This window comes from Macaca nemestrina, chromosome 1, assembly GCF_043159975.1.
Source record: "Macaca nemestrina isolate mMacNem1 chromosome 1, mMacNem.hap1, whole genome shotgun sequence".
Taxonomy (NCBI): Eukaryota; Metazoa; Chordata; class Mammalia; order Primates; family Cercopithecidae; genus Macaca; species Macaca nemestrina.
Genome location: NC_092125.1, coordinates 124,610,133 through 124,629,697, shown reverse-complemented (window position 1 = coordinate 124,629,697; position 19,565 = coordinate 124,610,133). Strand labels below are relative to the sequence as shown.

General features: G+C 38.7%; 1 long non-coding RNA gene and 1 pseudogene across 2 annotated transcripts in view; one reads left to right on the top strand and one right to left on the bottom strand.

Annotated features, from left to right (window-relative positions):
- Positions 1 to 19,565, bottom strand: part of LOC105489213 (uncharacterized) — a 137,199-nt gene that overhangs the window by 89,619 nt on the left and 28,015 nt on the right. The gene's annotated exons all lie outside the window — the stretch shown is intronic.
- On the top strand, positions 274 to 933 carry LOC139357106 (ribosomal protein uL30-like; annotated as a pseudogene).

Below are 19,565 nucleotides of genomic sequence, written 5' to 3'. Positions count from 1 at the left end.
CATAGTCATCACTTTTATCACTAAAAAGGGTTTAGAGATAATAAAATTAATAATAATAAAAATTAAGTTTAATATATACATACATATATAAGGGCTGACCTTTCAAGAATCTTCTCTGCCTCTTTTTTAGAAATATTTATACCTGTTAACTTGAGAGCATCGATAAATTTCTGAAGTATCAATCACTTCTTTAAAGGAATAAAGAAAATAAGGATCAACTGGAAAGTTTGAAAAGATACAGAAGCAAATATTATTTAGTGCATTATTATCCTCAAAGCCACTCAGGCAAAGAATACACTTTTAGAAAAAAAAAAAAAAAGAAATGGCCTCAGGTGTAAGCAACTGGAAGCATTCCTACATGGTTTCTGGCGGCAGAAACACAACAAGATGCCTCTCAGATGACTAGAAGTGAAACCTCATGCCTTGGAATTGCCAAATAAACATTCCCTGGCCTTTGTTGTACACATCCTGAAAATTAATAGCATGAGTTTACTGGTGCACAGAACCACTGCAAGAAGAAAATGGTTCACCTAAAGAAAATTTTTAGTGGTGTCTTTGTAAAAGTCACCTCCAGAGCCTAAAACTGTTGTATATATTGGAATCTAATATGACCTGGGGATTTCAAAATCTGAAGCCCATCTGGGAACTCATCTTCAAACATGGATAAGCCAAGGTCAAGAATAAGACTATCTCTCCAACAGACAACACAGTTAGGAGCACCTGAGGAAGTTTGGTGTCATTTGCTTAGAAGATTTCATTCATGATATTGCCTTCCCAAGGAAGTATTTCCAGGAGATCTCATGGTTCCTGCACCCTTCCCAGCTCTTGGTGGCCCATCACGCTACCAAGAATAGAGTGAGGTTCTTCCAGGAGATGGGCTCGCCTGGCTATCAGAGTAAATGCATCAATCAGCTCATTCACCAGCTGAACTAGACCCAGAATACCTGAATGCATGGTGCATTGGAAGCATGTGTTTCTGTTTTTTTGAATTGTTATCAAAAATAACAACTGGAATTGTAGCTTGAGGGAAGAGTATTTCCTGCTTTATCTTCAAAAACTGGAAGAGAAGAGTCAATGAAACTACAGCAAGTTATGTACATGGCAGGCACCTCTCATCACAGTCCAGCTCCAAGGAAACATTCCAGTGTTTCCTACACTGGCTGTCACCTCCTCTGAAATAACCACATGTCATGAAAGGAGTCCTGCTGTGTCACATTTGCACAAGGCCCCCTAAGACTCCTGCAGCAATGGACCAAGCCCAAGGACATAATTGAATCTGAGAGTTCCTAGGGCCTTGTTTTGAAAAGACTTGAAATACAATTAGGAAGATGGGCACAAAAACAAGTAGTGGGTTGTCTCTTGTGAGTCTATGTTCCAACTTTTCACTGATGTCTTTGAGAGTGCTCAGACCTGGCTGGATCTAGTATACCTGCTGGCTTTTGTATCATAGCCTGCAACTAGCTTAGTCCTTTTCTCTAAAAGCTCAGGATTTGAGAATGAAGGACCCCTTCACCAGAAAAACATGTATGTACTCAAAATTTTGCTTGCAGTTTCAGGATGTTTAGACCCTTCTCCTCAGGGACCTATGCACCTTATGTGAGGAAGTCCTGCTCTTATGAGGATTGGTCATCCAGGCCCTGATCTTGCTTGTCTCTGGTTCCATGTCCCATGGAAGACCAAAGCTTACCAAGACAGCTTTTTCCCTTCACTGTGGCAGATTGTGTTGCCCCCTGCACCATCTATAACTCTGGGAAATGCCCGTCATCCGTCATATCTTCTCTTGGGCTTCAGGGTGGAATGTCCTGGTTTCCCTGATGATCAGCACTCTCCTTAAAACCCAGATCAAAAAGGAGTGAACCATTTTCTTGGTTTGGCATAGATAAAATTAGTGCAGTTTGATTTTTTGGGCCCCAGGCAAGTTAATTAGCATTTCTTGGCATATTCTAGTCTCCAGTAGTCTAGTCCAGGAGACTCTAGTCTCCTGCTGGTAATGATACAGTAGTAGAGAGTAGACCAGCAACTGGGCTTCTGGGGATTTTAATCCTGAAAACAGTGGGTCTGACACTGTAGTGTTTTTCATGAGTGTCCACCCCTAAGTGGGCCTTCCCAATACTCCCTTCACTTGGTTGCCTCCACTTGCCATCTGAGCAATTGGCGAGGATGTGCCAGGCCTAGGTTACACTTGAAAACATGCTTGACCTTGCATTCCCTGGTCCTTTCAGGTCAGTTTTGCTGCAATTTTGGCTCATGGGGCCCTCAAACATGGCTGGGAAATTGAGCTCAAGGTATAACAGTGCCTTAAAACGTTTCAGCCTATGAGGTAATTAATTAGGTTGGTTGGCTCCAGAGGTAACCTGGCTCCAGAGGTAACCTATTAGGAAGATGTGCTATAGATGTTATTCTTACACTGTAATTAAACATTGTGAAATCAGATTACTTTAAAATAATGTATCACTAAGTCATGGGAGAAAAGCAGTTGTGGGTATGGAAACCCAGGGCTTACATCCCAGCTCTCTCTTATACTAAATATGGGTACAGCGTTTCCACTCTTGGTCTATAAAATGCGAGCTAATATCCTCTAGCCTCTCTGTCTCACATGGTAGTTAAAAGGATTAAGCAAAACAATAGTTTGTAATTCATAATTCTATACAAATAAAAGATGTGATTATTTTAAAAATAAATCTTGAAGCTTGTAATCTGGTCTTTAGGGAAAAATCATAAATCATAAAATACAAATTCGGTAAAATTGAAAACATCTGTGCCTCAAAATACATCATTAGAAAGATGAAAAATAAAAGCCACAGAACAAAAATACAAACCTTACAACTAACAAAAGATAGTATTCAGAGTATATAAGAAATTCGATCAATCAATAAGAAAAAGACAAATAATGTAATGAATAAGCAAAGAACATGAAAAGGGACCCCACAGGACCTACAACTTATTCGTATTTCTACATTATCGCAGTCCTCACCTCACTGTGCTCTCATTTCTTTCCTTACTCCCACTTAGATTCCATGATCCATCATCTTAACCAATACCTTACATATCCCTTTACTCCCTGATGCCTCTTTTATTTCCCTTATTCATTTGGCAAAACCATAACCTTGAGTAAATCCCTGCAACTTCACCTCTGTGGCTAACTGGAGCTATAGGCACACTTCTTCCAATGCAGCTGAAAAACGGGTACAAAGTCGGTTAAGAATTTGCATATATGGTAGCAGAAAGATGAAGGAGGCCCATAAAATGGCTTCCATGTCTTCAGTGAAGAATGAAGCATGTGGTAAAAGTGAGGATGTAAGGATGTGAGGGAGAGAGGATCAGAAAGACAGGATGTGAGGACCAGAAGTTTGAAGGGATTTGAAGAAGGTATAGCATCATTTTTATGGAGACTGGGAGACTATGTTACCAGAGAAACTGGGCACTATGAGCACCAATTTGCAATTACAATTTTTTAGGATATCAATTCGTGAAACTTGCAGTGCATCAAGTAGCTCACAACTGAGCACACTGATCTTATGTAGCTTCAGTGGACCATCACATCATAACCTTTTGTCAGAGTATACTAGCCTCCACTATGCTATGACACGCAGTTATTCTAATCTACAATCCGAGAGGCTCTGTGCCTATCTATTCCTCTTAGTGTACAGAGTTTAGGCATTAGGAACTGAACAACAGAGGGATCCAGGATCCTGATGACTATGGAAACTTCATGTCATCCTGTATTACATAGGTTTATGTGTGACAGAAATAAACTCGGATTGGACCTTAAGCCACTAGTATTTCAGGTTTTCTCCACCACCCCCAACTGATTGTAAATCTAACCAATAAAAAGCTCCAATGAATAAAGTACAACTATTCAGAGTAACAGATCACCACAAAAATGCCCATGTTAAACCACAGTGAAAACCCTATCAATATAGGGTTTGAAACTGTTAATTAAATTGAAGTCAAAATAACTTTTGCATTTATATGAAATCAAGAGATTAGAAATATCTGTTTTACTAACTTTTATAAGTCCACATAGTAATGATATTTATGAAATAAAAAACTTTGTAAAAATGATAAATGAAGACAGCAACAATTGTGCAAATTACCTCAGCATTTCATTTAGCCAATATTTATTGAGTATATACACAGTGCTACACAGTATGTTGGCTGCTAGGGATATGAATATAAAATAGTCTCTAACTTCCATTGAGGAGCTAACAGAGACGTAAACAGATAACTTTCTCTCTGTTTATTTTCAGTATGGGTTTTTATTTATGAACAGATTTTATAGATTTAGCAAATGGACAAAAAAATATTTTTTTAGCCTTGGAAAAGATACCAATTTTGGTGGGGAAAAAGGCTAAATGTAATTTGTCTCACTGATCAGTAGAGGGTGATAGAACATCAAAATGACAGCTTAAGAATGCCTTTAGACCACATTGTAAGTATTTTTCTATAGACAATTCATTCAATTAATATTTTTCCATAAACTCAATGACATATTTAACTATGAATACAAAAGTACATGAGGAAATTATAAATAAAATGCATTCATAATTTGGAAAAAGCAAGGTGAAAAAAACAGCAATTTTCACTTATTCCTGTTTTACTTGTTATTCTTTATTACATTTTTTTCCTCCATGTTACAATATCAGGAAAGCTCATCAACCGAGGAAATACATTGCATCAGTTTTTTCTCATAAGTGTTACAAATACAGGTTGTCTTATTGGTATCTTTCACGTTAAGGGTCAAGTTAATGAAAGCCAATGTGATGGGTGCATGGCGACAGCTATGGCTGTTGACAAAAGAATGATAAAAATCTTTATATCTGTGGGTAGCATCTTTTTGAAGCATGAAATTTAATAACCCTCATTTATGCCATTCTTTTGACAGTAATATTTCTTTTTTTTTTTTTTTTTTTTTTTTTTGAGACAGAGTCTCACTCTGTCGCCCAGGCTGGAGTGCTGTGGCCGGATCTCAGCTCACTGCAAGCTCCACCTCCCGGGTTCCCGCCATTCTCCTGCCTCAGCCTCCCGAGTAGCTGGGACTACAGGCGCCCGCCACCTCGCCCGGCTAGTTTTTTGTATTTTTTAGTAGAGACGGGGTTTCACCGTGTTAGCCAGGATGGTCTCGATCTCCTGACCTCCTGATCCGCCCGTCTTGGCCTCCCAAAGTGCTGGGATTACAGGCTTGAGCCACCGCGCCCGGCCAACAGTAATATTTCATATATAATATTCACATGATAAAACTCTTTAAAATGCAACTACAGCAAAGCGGCATTTCCTCATCAGAATATATTTTGTTTAAAATTATTGTGAAAGTGCCTCTTACTTATGTTATTATAGTGTATGTTCTACAAAAAGAGAAAGTGGTTTTTCTTCATCCGAATATATTTTGCTTACAATTATTGTGAAAGTGCCTCTTATTTATGTCATTATAGACAATTAACTCTCCCTTTTCAAGGGTATAAATTAGCAGTTATTTGTGGAGCACACACTAGGTGCTCAATTTATGTATGTTGAGAGGAAGAGATTTTTGAAACTTTGAGTTAGGCTAGTATGCTGTTTTAGTTTCCTAGGACTGACTTAACAAATTACTAGAAACTGGGTGGCTTAAAACAATAAGAATTTAGTCTCTCACAGTTCAGGAGGCCAGAAGACCAAAATCAAAATGTTGGCAGGGTTGGTTCCTTCCAGAGGTTCTAAGGGAGAATCTGTTCCCTGCTTCATTCCTGGTTGCCAGCAATCCTTGGCATTCCTTGGCTTGTGGCTTCATCACTCTAGTCTCTGCCTCCACCATACATGGCATTCTCTGTGGGTGTCTGTGAGTTTTTTTATATATACTTTAAGCTCTGGGATACATGTGCAGAATGTGCAGGTTGGTTACATAGGTATACATGTGCCATGGTGGTTTGCTGCACTTACCAACCCATCATCTAAGTTTTAAGCGCTGCAATCATTAGGTATTTCTTCTAATGCTATCCCTCCCCTTGCCCCTACCCGCTGACAGGCCCCAGTATGTAATGTTCCCCTCCCTGTGTCCATGTGTTCTCATTGTTCAACTCCCACTTATGAGTGAGAACATGTGGTGTTTGGTTTTCTGTTCCTATGTTAGTTTGCTGAGAATGATGGTTTCCAGCTTCATCCATGTCCCTGCAAAGAACATGAACTCATTCTTTTTTATGGCTGCAAACTATTCCATGGTGTATATGTGCCAAATTTTCTTTATCCAGTCTGTCACTGATGGGCATTTGGGTTGGTTCCAAGTCTTTCCTATTGTAAATAGTCTTGCAATAAACATACACGTGCATGTGTCTTTATAGTAGAATGATTTATAATCCTTTGGGTATATACCCAGTAATGGGATTGCTGGATCAAATGGTATTTCTGGTTCTAGATCCTTGAGGAATTGCCATACTGTCTTCCACAGTGCTGGAACTAATTTACACTCCCACCAACAGTGTAAAAGCATTCCTATTCTCTATATCTTCTGCACCATCTGTTGTTTCCTCACTTTTTAATGATCATTATTCTAATTGGCATGAGATGGTATCTCATTGTGGTTTTGATTTGCATTTCTCTAATGACCAGGGATGATGACATTTTTTTCATATGTTTGTTGGCCACATGAATGTCTCCTTTTGAGAAGTGTCTGTTCATATTCTTTGCCCACTTTTTGATGGGGTTGTTTGCCTTTTTCTCATAAAGATGTTGAAGTTCCTTGTAGATTCTGGATATTAGCCCTTGGTCAGATGGATAGATTGCAAAAATTTTTCTCCCATTCTGTAGGTTGCCTATTCACTTTGATGATAGTTTCTTTTGTTGTGCAGAAGCTCTTTAATTTAATTAATCCCATTTGTCAATTTTGGCTTTTGTTGCCATTGCTTTTGGTGTTTTAGTCATGAAGTCTTTGCCAGTGCCTATGTCCTGAATGGTATTGCCTAGGTTTTGTTCTAGGGTTTTTATGGTTTTAGGCCTTACGTTTAAGTCTTTAATCCATCTAGAGTTAATTTTTGTATAGGGTGTAAGGAAGGGGTCCAGTTTCAGTTTTCTTCATATGGCTAGCCAGTTTTCCCAACACCATTTATTAAATAGGGAATCCTTTTTCCATTGCTTGTTTCTGTCAGGTTTGTCAAAGATCAGATGGTTGCAGATGTGTGATGTTATTTCTGAGGCCTCTGTTCTGTTCCATTGGTCTATATATCTGTTTTGGTACCACTACCATGCTGTTTTGGTTACTATGGCCTTGCAGTATAGTTTGAAGTCAGATACTGTGATGCCTCCACCTTTGTTCTTCTGATTTAGGTTTCTCTTGGCTATACAGGCTCCTGTTTGGTTCCATGTGAAATTTGAAGTAGTTTTTTCTAATTCTGTGAAGAAAGTCAATGATAGCTTGATGGGAACAACATTGAATCTATATATTACTTTGGGAAGTATGGCCATTTTCACTATATTGATTCTTCCTATCCATGAGCATGGAATGTGTTTCCATTTGTTTATGTCCTCTCTTATTTCCTTGAGCAATGGTTTGTAGTTCTCCTTAAAGAGGTCCTTCACATCCCTTGTAAGTTGGATTCCGAGGTATTTTGTTCTCTTGGTAGCGATTGTGAATAGGAGTTCACTAGTAATTTGGCTCTCTGTTTGTCTATTATTGGTGTTTCGGTATGCTTGTGAATTTTACACATTGATTTTGTATCCTGAGACTTTGCTGAAGTTGCTTATCAGCTTTAAAAGATTTTGGGCTGAGATGATGGGGTTTTCTAAATATACAATCATGTCATCTGTAAACAGAGACAATTTGACTTCCTATCTTCCTGTTTAAATATGCTTTATTTCTTTCTCTTGCCTGATTGCCCTGGCCATAACTTCCAATACTATGTTCAATAAGAGTGGTAAGAGAGGGCATCCTTGTCTTGTGCTGGTTTTTAAAGAGAATGCTTCCAGCTTTTACCCATTCAATATGATATTGGCTGTGGGTTTGTCATAAATAGTTCTTATTATTTTGAGGTATGTTCCACCAATACCTAGTTTATTGAGTGTTTTTAGCATGAAGGGCTCTTGAATTTTATAGAAGGCCTTTTCTGCATCTATTGAAATAATCATGTGGTTTTTGTCATTGGTTCTGTTTATGCAATGGATTACGTTTATTGATTTGTGTATGTTGAACCACCCTTGCATCCCAGTAATGAAGCTGATGAAGCTGACTTAATCATGGTGGATAAGTTTTTTGATGTGCTGCTGGATTCAGTTTGCCAGTATTTTATTGAGGATTTTCATAATGATGTTCATCAGGGATATTGGCCTGAAATTTTCTTTTTTTGTTGTGTCTCTGCCAAGTTTTGGCATCAGGATGATGCTGGCCTCATAAAATGAGTTAGGGGGGAGTCCATCTTTTTCTATTGTTTGGGATACTTTCAGAAGGAATGGTATCAGCTCCCCTTTGTACCTCTTGTAGAATTTGGCTGTGAATCCGTCTGGTCCTGGACTTTTTTTGGTTGGTAGGCTATTAATTACTGCATCAATTTCAGAACTTGCTATTGGTCTATTCAGGGATTGGACTTCTTCCTAGTTTAGTCTTGGTAGGGTGTATGTGTCCAGGAATTTAACCATTTCTTCTAGATTTTCTAGTTTATTTGCATAGAGGTGTTTATAGTATTCTCTGATGGTAGTTTGTATTTCTGTGGGATGAGTGGTGACGTCCCCTTTATCATTTTTTGTTGTGTTTGTTTGATTCTTCTGTCTTATATTCTTTATTAGTGTGGCTAGCGGTCTATCTATTTTGTTAATCTTTTCAAAAAACCAGCTTCTGGATTCATTGATTTTTTTGGAGGGTTTTTCGTGTCTCTATCTCCTTCAGCTCTGCTCTGATCTTAGTTATATCTTGCCTTCTGCTAGCCTTTGAATTTGTTTGCTCTTGCTTCTCTAGTTCTTTTAATTGTAATGTTAGGGTGTCGATTTTAGACCTTTCCTGCTTTCTCTTGTGGGCATTTAGTGCTATAAATTTCCCTCTAAACACTGCTTTACCTGTGTCCCAGAGATTCTGGTACATTGTGTCTTTGTTCTAATTGGTTTCAAAGAACTTATGTATTTCTGCCTTAATTTCATTATGTACCCAGTAGTCATTCAGGAGCAGCTTGCTCAGTTTCCATGTAGTTGCATGGTTTTGAGTGAGTTTCTTAATCCCGATTGCTAACTGGATTGCACTGTGGTCTGAGAGACAGTTTGTTATGATTTCTGTTCCTTTACATTTGCTAAGGAGTGTTTTACTTCCAATTATGTGGTCACTTTTGGAATGAATGCTATGTGGTGCTGAGAAGAATGTATATTCTGTTGATTTGTGGTGGAGAGTTCTGTAGATGTCTATTAGGTCCGCTTGGTCCAGAGCTGAGTTGAAGTCCTGAATATCCTTGTTAATTTTCTGTTTCATTGATCTAATATTGACAGTGGGGTGTTAAAGTCTCCCACTATTATTGTGTGGGAGTCTAAGTCTCTTTGTAGGTCTCTAAGAACTTGCTTTATGAATCTGGGTGCTCCTGTAGTGGATGAATATATATTTAGGGTAGTTAGCTCTTCTTGTTCATTGATCCCTTTACCATTATATAATGCCCTTCTTTGTTTTTTTAAATCTTTTTTGGTTTAAAGTCTGTTTTATCAGAGACTAGAATTGCAACTCCTGCTTTTTTTTTTTTTTTTTTTTTTTTTTTTTGCTTTCCATTTTGCTTGGTAAATATTCCTCCATCCCTTTATTTTGAGCCTATGTTTGTCTGCACATGAGATGGGTCTCAATAATACAACACACTGATGAGTCTTGACTCTATCCGATTTGCCAGTCTGTGTCTTTTAATTGGGGCATTTATCCCATTTACATTTAAGGTTAATGTTGTTATGTGTGAATTTGATTCTGTCATCATGATGCTAGCTGGCTATTTTGCACATTCGCTGATGCAGTTTCTTCATAGTGTCGTTAGTCTTTATATTTTCATATGTTTTTTAGCAGTGGCTGGCACCAATTTTTCCTTTTCATATTTAGTGCTTCCTTCAGAAGCTCTTATAAGGCAGGCCTGGTAGTAATAAAATCCCTCAGCATTTGCTTGTTTGTAAAGGATTTTATTTCTTCTTTGTTTATGAAGCTTAGTTTGGCTGGACGTGAAATTCTGGGTTGAAAATTCTTTTCTTTAAGAATGATGTATATTGGCCCCCGACTCTCTTCTGGCTTGTAGGAATCTGCAGAGAGATTTACTGTTGGTCTGATGGGCTTCCCTTTATGGGTAACCTGATCTTTCTCTCTGGCTGCCCTTAATGTTTTTTCCTTCATTTCAACCTTGGTGAATCTGACTATTATGTGTCTTGGGGTTGCTCTTCTTAAGGAGCATCTTAGTGGTGTTGTCTGTATTTCCTGAATTTGAATGTTGGCCTGTCTTGCTAGGTTGGGGAAGTTCTCCTGGATAATATCCTGAAGTGTATTTTCCAACTTGGTTCCATTCTCCCTGTCAGTTTCAGGTACACCAATCAATCGTAGGTTTGGTCTTTTCACATAGTCCCATATTTCTCGGAGGCTTTGTTTGTTCCTTTTCAGTCTTTTTAATCTAATCTTGTCTTCATGCTTTATTTCATGAAGTTGATCTTTAATCTCTGATATCCTTACTTCTGCTTGATCGATTTGGCTATTGATACTTGTGTATGCTTCATGAAGTTCTCATGCTGTGTTTTTCAGCTCCATCGGGTCATTTATGTTCTTCTCTAAACTGGTTATTCTAGTTAGCAGTTCCCGTAACCGCCTATCGAAGTTCTTAGCTTCCCTGCAGTGGGTTAGAACATGCTCCTTTACCTAGGAGGAGTTTATTATTACCCACCTTCTGAAAGGTCCTTCAGTCAATTCGTCAAACTCATTCTCTGTCCAGTTTTGTTCCCTTGCTGGCAAGGAGTTCTGATCCTTTGGAGAAGAGGCATTCTGGTTTTTGGAATTTTCAGCATTTTTGTGTGGTTTTTCCTCATCATCGTGGATTTATCTACCTCTGATCTTTGATGATGAGGACCTTTGGATGGGGTTTTTGCTTGGGTGTCTTTTTCATTGATGTTGATATTATTGCTTTCTGTTTGTTAGTTTCCCTTTTTAACAGTCAGGCCCCTCTTCTCCAGGTCTGCTGGAGTTTGCTGGAGGTCCACCCTAGACCCTGTTTGCCTTGGTATCACCAGCAGAAGCTGCAGAACAGCAAAGACTGCTGCCTGCTTCTTCCTCTGGAAGCTTCATTCCAGAGGATCACACAACAGATGCCAGCCAGAGTTCTCCTGTATGAGGTGTCTGTTGACCCTTGCTGGGAGGTGTCTCCCAGTCAGGAGGCAAGGGGGTCAGGGACCCACTTGAGGAGGCAGTCTGTCCCTTAGCAGAGCTCGAGCACTGTGCTGGGAGATCCACTGCTCTCTTCAGAGCCTGCAGGTAGGAACGTTTACGTCTTCTGAAGCTGCGCCCATAGCTGCCCCTTCCCCCAGGTGCTCCGTCCCAGGGAGATGGGAGTTTTTTCTATAAGGCCCTGACTGGGGCTGCTGCCTTTCTTTCAGAGATGCCCAGAGAGGAGGAATCTAGAGAGGCAGTCTGGCTACAGTGGCTTTGCCACACTGCAGTGGGCTCTGCCCAGTCTGAACTTTCCAGCAGCTTTGTTTACACTGTGAGGAGAAAACCGCCTACTCAAGTGTCAGTGATGGTGGATGCCCCTCCCCACATCAAGCTTGAGTGTCCCAGGTTGACTTCAGACTGCTGTGCTGTCAGCGAGAATTTCCAGCCAGTGGATCTTAGCTTGCTGGGCTCCATGGGGGTGGGACCCACTGAGCAAGACCACTTCCCTGGCTTCAGCCCCGTTTCCAGGGGAGAGAATGGTTCTCTCTCACTGGTGTTCCAGGTGCCACTCAGGTACCAAAGAAAACTCCTGCAGCTAGCTCAGTGTCTGCTCGAGTGGTCGCCCAGTTTTGTGCATGAAACCCAGGACCCTCATGGTGTAGGCACCTGAGGGAATCTCCTGGTCTGTGGGTTGTAAAAACTATGGGGAAAATGTAGTATCTGGACCGAATAGCACCATCTCTCATGGCACAGTCCGTCGCTGCTTCCCTTGGATAGGGGAGGGAGTTCCTCAACCCCCTGCACTTTCCGAGTGAGGCAACAGCTCACCCTGCTTCAGCTCACCCTCCGTGGGCTGCACTCACTGTCTAACCAGTCCCAGTGAGACGAACCGGGTACCTCAGTTGGAAATGCAGAAGTCACCCACCTTCTGCATTGGTCTCGCTGGGAGTTGCAGACCAGACCTGTTCGTATTCAGCCATCTTGCCCAGAACCCCCATCTGTGTTTTTATGTAGCCTTCTTATAAGGATACCAGTCATTGATTTAGGGCCCACTCTAACCTAATATGACCACATCTTAATGAATTATATCTGCAAAGACCCTATTTCCAAATAAGTTCGCATTCTGAGGCTCCAGATGAATATGAATTTGGGCGGACATTGTTCAACCCAGTAGAAGTATAGTAATACTATTTAGTATGTCTTCAAATAAATTGTAAAAAGGAAGAAAATTCCTTTATGGAAATATAATATGAATACTGAATATGTTATATTTAGAATAGACACATCCCAAAGTACATTCAACTGAGTCTTTTTATTTTATTTTATGTTATTTTTATATTTATGTATATTTATGTTTACATTTTAAATATTTATATTTATACCTTGCCTTGTTCTATGAGGGTTTTGGGGTGTCTTACAATAAAAAGACTTAGTTTATAATATGCGCAGCATAAAATATATGCTGCTCATTGTCAATAGTGTATAGTTTTTATTAACACTGTAAAATTAGAGATTCAGTAATAAAGGAAGATATAGTAAAATCCTTACTATACGTGCAGTCTAAAAAGTTTAATCACATAAAATCCATGTCTACATTATTGCAAAGTTTAAAAAAAAACTGCTCAATTAGTCTTCCAGTTAATGTGTGCTTTATTTGTTTTCATTTATTAGCTGTGTAAGAAATAGACCAATTATTACAAAATATGTAGCATACACTGAGTTGAGAAAGCCCCAAATTATCACAAAGTAGTCACTTCCTGACTCTTCACCATGCAGAACATAATACCTTTAGCTGGTCTTCATTTGAGAATTGCACCCAGGTAAAGAAGGGGAGCCAATTGCCAGTTGAATTCCATCTGAATTTACATTATCTCAGAGATATTATCACAGTTTTAACACAGTCAAGACCAGAGAATGCTGAAATAGAGATGATAAAGGGAAATACAGTCTGTTGCACAATTCTCATTATTAGAAAAAAGAGAATGCATCAGCTCCTTTGGAAAAGCCAAGTTTTGCTATGAGTTGTTTAAAAATGTCTTGCTGAGTGATGAAGGGAGTAGATAATGTCCTTTTAAAATTGCTAAAATAATTGCAAAATCAGCTTTAAAAGACTGCTTCTTATCAATTGTTTTGTTATAGTGGAGGCCATAATGCTAAAACACAACTCAGTCAAGGCAGTTATGGGAAGGGCCAAGATAACACAAGCCAATGATTCCAGCTTATTCCAAGAATACAAGTTAAAGTAACTGGATTGTAACTAAAACAAACACCCTTCAAACTCACCCCCTCAAATATCACCTTCCCACCTAGGCATTTGTTAGGTATGGGATAGTAGACTCTACCTTCCTGTGCTCACTGATGAGAACACAGAAAGCCAATATTCAGAGCTGCTAAATCTATACATGCTTTAAAAACAAGTGAACTGACAGATAAATTACATATTTCTTTAAATTTTACATTTGGAGGTACATGTTCCAGTTTGTCAGATGAATATATTATGTAGTGGTAATGTTTGGATTTCTAATGAACCAACCAGCAATAGTGAATATTGTACCCAATAGGTATTTTTTGAGCCCTCATCCTCCTCCCATTCTCCCTTTTTCTGGAGTCCTCAGTGTCTATTATTTCCATTTTTATGTCCCTGTGTTCCTATTGTATAGTTCCCACTTACAAGTGAAAGATTTTCTGTTTCAGAGTTATTTCACTTATGGCCTCCAGTTCCATCCATGTTGCTGCAGATGACATGATTTTATTCATTTTTATGGTTGCATAGTATTCCTATATATATATAAAAGATATATATGATATATATGTCATATATATATAAATATGACATATTACAAATATATATATCTCATATATATGACATTTTCTTTTCCCAATCAACCATTGATGTACACTTGACTTTCCTATTGTGAATGGTGCTGTGATAAACATATGAGTGCAGGTCTTTTTGACATAACAATTTCTTTTCCTTTGGGTAGATTCCCTGTAGATTGCTGAGTTGAATGATAGTTCTATGTTTAGCTCTTTGAGAAATCTCTATACTGTTTTCCACAGGAGCTGTACTAATTTTTATTTCCATCAATAGTGTATAAGCATTCCCTTTTCTCTGCATCCTTGCCAATATCTGTTATTTTTTGACTTTTTAATAAAGCCATTCTGACTGATGTGACATGGTTTCTCATTGTTGTTTACTTTGCATTTCGCTGATGATTAATGATGTTGAACATTTTTTCTGTTTGTTTCACGTTTGTTGGCTACTTGTATTTTGAGAAATGTCTGTTCTTGTCCTTTGCCCACTTTTTTATGGGGTTGCTTTTTCTTGTTGATTTGTTTGGGTTCCTTATAGATTCTGGATATCAGTCCTTTGTTGAATGCATAGTAAGTAAACATTTTCTCCTTATATTAGTCTGTTCTCACACTGCTACAAAGAACTGCCCAAGGCTGGGTAATTTATCAAGGAAACAGGTTCAATTGACTCATAGTTCCACGTGACTGGGAGGCCTCAGGAAACTTATAATCATGGCATATGGGGAGGCAAACATGTCCTTCTGTACAAGGCAGCAGGAGAGAGAAGTGTGGCTCGAAGGAGGAAGAGCCCCTTATAAAACCATCAGACCTCGTAAGAACTCACTCACTACCATGAGAACAGTATGGAGGATACCACCCCCCATGATCAAATCACCTCCCACCTGGTCCCTTCCTTGACGTGTGGGGATTATGGGGATTACAATTCGAGATGAGATTTCGGTGGGGACACAAAGCCAAACCATATCACTCCCACTCTGTAGGTTGTCTTAATTTATTCTGTTGTTTCTTTCACTGTGCAGAAGCTCATTCATTTAATTATTTGTCTATTTTTGTTTTCATTGTATTTGCTTTTGAGTTCTTAGTCATAAATTCTTTGCCTAGACCAATATCCAGAAGAATTTTTCAAAGTTTTCTGCTAGGACTTTTGTAGTTTCAGATCTTACTTTTAAGCCTTTAATCCATCTTGAGTTAATTTTTATATATAGTTAAAGATAAGGGTCCGGTTTGATTCTTCTGCATGTGGTTAGTCAGTTTTCCCAGCACCATTTATTGAATAAGGAGTCCTACCTCCATTGTTTATTTCTGTCAACTTTGTTCAAGATCAGATGGTTGTAGCTATATGGCTTTATTTCTGGGTTATCTATTCTGTTCCATTCATCTGTGTCTATTCTTGCACCAGTATCATGCTGTTTTGGTGACTATAGCCTAGTAGTATAGTTTGAAGTCAGGTGATGTGATGTCTCTGGCTTTGTTCTTTTTCTTAGGATGCTTTTGCTATGTGGGCTCTTTTTTGGTTCCATATGAATTTTAGAATTGTTTAGAAAAGTTACATTTCTAAGACAATGAAATAAAAATGCAGCCTGGGCAACATAGTGAGATCCTGCCTCTACAAAAGAAAAATGAAGTCACTAGCCTGTCAAAATACAACTCTAGACAAATACCTGAATGGTTCCTGCAGGGAAACTTGGGATTTCCTAATGAAAAGGTTCTGGGGCCTTCAAGTCCAATACAGTAGACCCAGCACAAAGCTTTTTCTTCTCTACCTTCTGAGACCTAAGGATAACATACAGGTTAACTCAGAACAGTAAAGAGAACAGTAAGAGGGTCACCAGTGGATGAGAGTTTAAAACAACGGAAGACAGAAAGATACTAGAAGTCTATGGCTAGATAAGAGAGAACCAGCAGCCTAGAATGTGCAATAAAGGGTTTTAATGTCAAAGTGGGTCTGTCTCTATGGCAGAAACCCACAAAAGCCCAGGGCTGAGCTGGTAGGTGCCTCAGAGGTTAGGGGCAGAGGAGAGGTAAAAATAGAAGGGTTAATTGAAAGTGTGCCTAGTGCACAGTCTACACCAGACACCTACCTACACTCCCAACCCTCCTCTCCCACTCCTAAATACACAGAATACCAACTAGTATAGAAACCTGGCCACAAAAAAAAAAAAAAAAAAAAAAAAAAAAAAAAGTTTCTTTTCTTGAAAAATTGAGTAAACTGGTTTGTAACACCATTCCTCCCTACAAAAACTAAAAGGCTCCAGCATTCTAACCCTAAAATGAACACGACTAGTGGATAAGTCTACTTTCAAAAGCAATGGCTAGAAGTGAGTGACAAAAATTTGTGTTCCTCATTCCTTACTGTGATGCCTCTTGTGGGAGGTAACTTCCAGGCCAGGGACTATATTTTCCAGCCTTGCTTGCATTCCAATATAGTCATTTAGCTACATGGGATATAAGTAGAAGTGATATGTATCACTTACAGGCCAGGGCTTTTAAGAAAGTAGATGTGCCTTTGCACTTTCTTATTTACTCTTCTGCCAGCCAGAGGCAGAAGGCACCAAAGCCTGCAGAGATGCTAGTAGTGCCAGGCGAAAGAGCCTGGGTCTCTGAATCACCACATGCAAGAAGCCACCTGCCAATCAAGCACTGGACCACAATACAGATGAGAAACAAACATCTGTTATGTAAAGCCATTGAAATTTATATAACTAGCATTACCACAATCAATTATCTGCACCAATCCCCCCGCCACCCCGCGTCCACCACCCATGTACACAGAGCTCCCAACTACTGGCAGATATCCCATGGGAAAACAGACTTGTATATATCACAGTAAGAAACTCCTAAAAGTTACTTAGAAGTCTCATTCTGAAATATGATGGACAACTAAAGATCACAAGAAAGAAAACAAGCAACACAAAAGAGAAAGACCAAGATAAACAGTATTTACCCTAAGAAAATAACAGAGATTATCTATGGAATAGAAAATATTAAATTTTTAATTAGTGATCTCAGAGACATTTGAAAAGATACTGCTTCCAAGAAACTACGACTGGATACTCCTACACCCTATCCTGACTTCACACACACAAACCAAAATAAAAATCCAAAAGAAGAAAGAGTTCTTGGAAATTAAGCATATAATTGCTGACATTTTAAAAATCAGAAGGGTTGAAAGACAGCCTAGAACCTCTACAACATAAAGCAAAAGATGAAAAGAGAGAAAATGTCAGAAGAAAGATGAAACAAAGAGAATAAATCCAGAAGATCCTATATCCAGCAAATAGAAGTTCCAAAAAGAAAAAAACAAGGAATGAAACATCTTTTAAAGCTATAGTATGTATGTGGGTACACACACACACACACACACACTATATATATATATATATATGTCTCATCAAGAGTTAAAGAAAGATGTAACTATTACCAGTGAAGGGCGTAAATGAGTGCCAGGCAAAATGAATGAAAAAAAGATCAACTAGACACCACATTATGAAATCTTGGAACATTAAATATTAAGAGATTTTTAAGTTAATTAATTAATTTCTTTACTGTGGTAAGAACACATAAGACCTACCTTCTGAAAAAAGTTTAACTTTACAGTACTATTAACTGTAAACACAATGCTATACAGCAGACCTCTAGAACTTAATCATCTTGCATAACTGAACCTTTACACCCACTGGACAGCCCTCTCCATTTCCCCCTCCCTCAGTCCCTGGCAGCCACCATTCTACTCCCTGCCATAGAAATGGACAACTAGCTTATTTCACTTAGCGTAATGCCCTCCAGATTCATCCATGTTGTCACGAATGACTGGATTTCCTTTCTTATGACTGAATAATATTCCATTTTATGTATATACCAAAGTTTCTTGATCCATTTATCTATCAATGGACATGTAGGTTGTTTCCACATCTAGGCTATTGTGAATAGTGTTGCAATGAACATGGGAAGACTCTAGAAAGGAAGAGAATAAAGGTCACCTACCAAGGAACAATAATACACCAGCATCAAGCTGCTGCTTCTTTTTATTTTTTCTGCCAAGACGGGGTCTTGCTCACCTCAGCCTCCTGCATAGCTAGGACTACAAGCACGGGCCACAACACCCAGTTTTGGTATTTTTTGTAAAGATAGGATTTTGCCATGTTGCCCAGGCTGGTTGTGAACTCCTGGGCTCAAGTGATCCTTTCACCTCAGTCTCCCAAAGTGCTGGGATTATAGGCGTGAGCCACTGTGCCCGGCCCAAGCTTCTTATTAGTAATACTCCATGCTAAAGACAGTGGAACAATTCCTTCACAGTTCTTAAGGGAAAAAATGTTTGAATATAGAATGTTGTACTCTACCTAACTATAAACCAATGTGAAGGCATACTAAAGACATTTTCAGATTTTCAAGTACTCAGAAATTTCATCTCCCATCTGTTTTTTCTGATGAAGATACTTTTGGAGATATTCCAGAGAAGTGAGGTGCAAACCAACAAAAAGGAAGATATGGAATACAAGAAAGAGTAGAACTCATTCAGGAGTAGAATGAAAAGTCATTTCGGAGTGACAGCTGTGCATGGGGTTTACAGAACAATCTAAATCAGAAGAGGGAGTCAGTGGGTCTCAAGTATAACATTGATACTATATTCAGGAAGAAAAATGAAATGTAGTTTACACAAAAAAATAGCATGACCGTGGAAATAGATGATATCAGTGACATGGCGAAGAAAACATGTTTCTTCTCTCAGCAAGATTAAAGAAAGATAATTGGAAATTCCAGGGAAAAAAAAAACAAGAATTATATAGAAAAGTCAAGATACAAATATGAAGCCAGCTAAAATGTGGCACAATTTTCAGCAATTTCTGTAATTATAAAAGAGAATTTATTTAATTTAGACTCTAGAATATCTTTCTTCAAAGAGCCCAGAGGTCATGGTCTTGGACCTATAAAAAAAGAAGTGTAATTTTGGCATATTATTTGCCTATGAAATGAATATTAATTAAATAGTCATAATAACATAAATTGGGGGGTTATGTTGATTTTTAATTCCCAGAATCAAACTAAGCAACACATAAAAGATGGGTTACAATAAAGAAAGAAGTTAGCATTAACTCTGAAAACATAAAAACAAAAGTCTAGGCCAGACTTGATGGCTCATGCCTGGAATCCCAACACTTTGGGAGGTCAGGGTGGGCGGATCACTTGAGCTCAGGAGTTCGAGACCAGCCTGGGCAACATGCTGAAACCTCATTTCTATACAAAATACAAAAATTAGCCAGGCATGGTGGAACTTGCCTGTAGTCCCAGCTATTTGGGAAGCTGAGGCAGGAGGATTGCTTGAGCCCAGGAGGTGGAGGTTGCAGTAAGCCAAGATCATGCCACTGTACTCCAGCCTGGGTAATAAAGCAAGACCCTGTTTCAAAAGTAAAATATATATATATAT